The sequence below is a fragment of the Bison bison genome, unplaced genomic scaffold (assembly GCF_000754665.1).
Source record: "Bison bison bison isolate TAMUID 2011002044 unplaced genomic scaffold, Bison_UMD1.0 scf7180017864481, whole genome shotgun sequence".
NCBI classification, from domain to species: Eukaryota; Metazoa; Chordata; class Mammalia; order Artiodactyla; family Bovidae; genus Bison; species Bison bison.
Window position 1 is genome coordinate 354,705 of NW_011495041.1, and position 460 is coordinate 355,164.

Here is a 460-nt window from a genome sequence, read left to right on the forward strand (position 1 = left end):
GGATGAGATGGTTGGATGGCATCACCGACTCGATGGACATGAGTTTGAGTAGGCTCTGGGGAGTTTGTGATGGACAGGGAGGCTTAGCGTGCTGTAGTCCATGGGGTCGCAAAGAGTCAGACACGACTGAGTGAACTGACTGGGTACAGTTAACAAGGGTCAGCTGGAGTTTTGAAAAGCGTCCTTGAAGTGATTGTTTGGAGCTGTTTGCAAAGGAGTTTAGTGAGTGCCTGGCCGAGAGTAGGGGGGGTCTCTGGGACTGACTTCTCTTGGCCACTGCGGTTTCTTGTTTGCCAACTCCACCCCCAACCTCCCACCCCCAGGAAGGTATAGCCGTCTGGCTGTCCTGCTGGCTGGCAGTTCTAATACAAACTCTCGGCGGACTCTGCGCCTACTCCGAGTGCCAGAGCATTTGCTGGGGCTAAACGCAGGGTGAGGAGAATCGGGGTGACCCCGGGGC